The sequence below is a fragment of the Penaeus monodon genome, chromosome 32 (assembly GCF_015228065.2).
Source record: "Penaeus monodon isolate SGIC_2016 chromosome 32, NSTDA_Pmon_1, whole genome shotgun sequence".
NCBI lineage: Eukaryota > Metazoa > Arthropoda > Malacostraca > Decapoda > Penaeidae > Penaeus > Penaeus monodon.
In genome coordinates, this window is record NC_051417.1 from 18,360,276 (window position 1) to 18,360,823 (window position 548).

At 35.0% G+C, this 548-nt stretch overlaps 1 protein-coding gene across 1 annotated transcript in view; it reads left to right on the forward strand.

The window, feature by feature from the left end:
- Positions 1-453: 453 nt before the first annotated feature.
- Positions 454-548, forward strand: part of LOC119593703 (leptin receptor gene-related protein-like) — a gene marked incomplete in the record, with an annotated part of 9,528 nt that continues 9,433 nt past the window's right edge. Inside the window, 1 exon segment of the mRNA XM_037942668.1 lies at positions 454-548.

The following is a 548-nucleotide window of genomic DNA, read 5'->3' on the forward strand; positions in this document are numbered from 1 at the left end:
CAATCCAATTTTTAAACAAAACATGAAAATAAAGTAAAAGATTAGATTAGACGCAATCGCAGAAGCACAACAGACATGGCAGGCATCAAAGGTCAGGCTCGCTGCTCCTCGTAAAAATCTCGTTCTTGCAGTCTGTCTTTACGAAATAGATAATTGCACATCTAGTTTAAACTTGACAGAACTTACTGAAGCTAGATATTAAGGAGAATGTAAATAATTCGCACCGAAAAACTGTTTATTAGTGCACTCTTCCTTCGCTTTTGGTCAGCTGTCAGTGAGTCATTAGAGAAAACTTGATTCAGGATCCATAATTTCACTTATTATTCGTTATAATTTTTCAGATTTTACCTATATCTATTTCATGTTTTATGGAAACCAGAAGGGAAATTCTCCCATATGGCTAAGTCTCCTTTTACTGTCGAAAATAATTTCTCTTCACTGGATCTACGTTTTATCATGATATTATCTCTTGTCTGTCGTCTACTTCCTCTTTAACTTCTTAACTCCCTTTCTTTTCCTATTGATTCCCAAAAGACTCTCTCTGAACT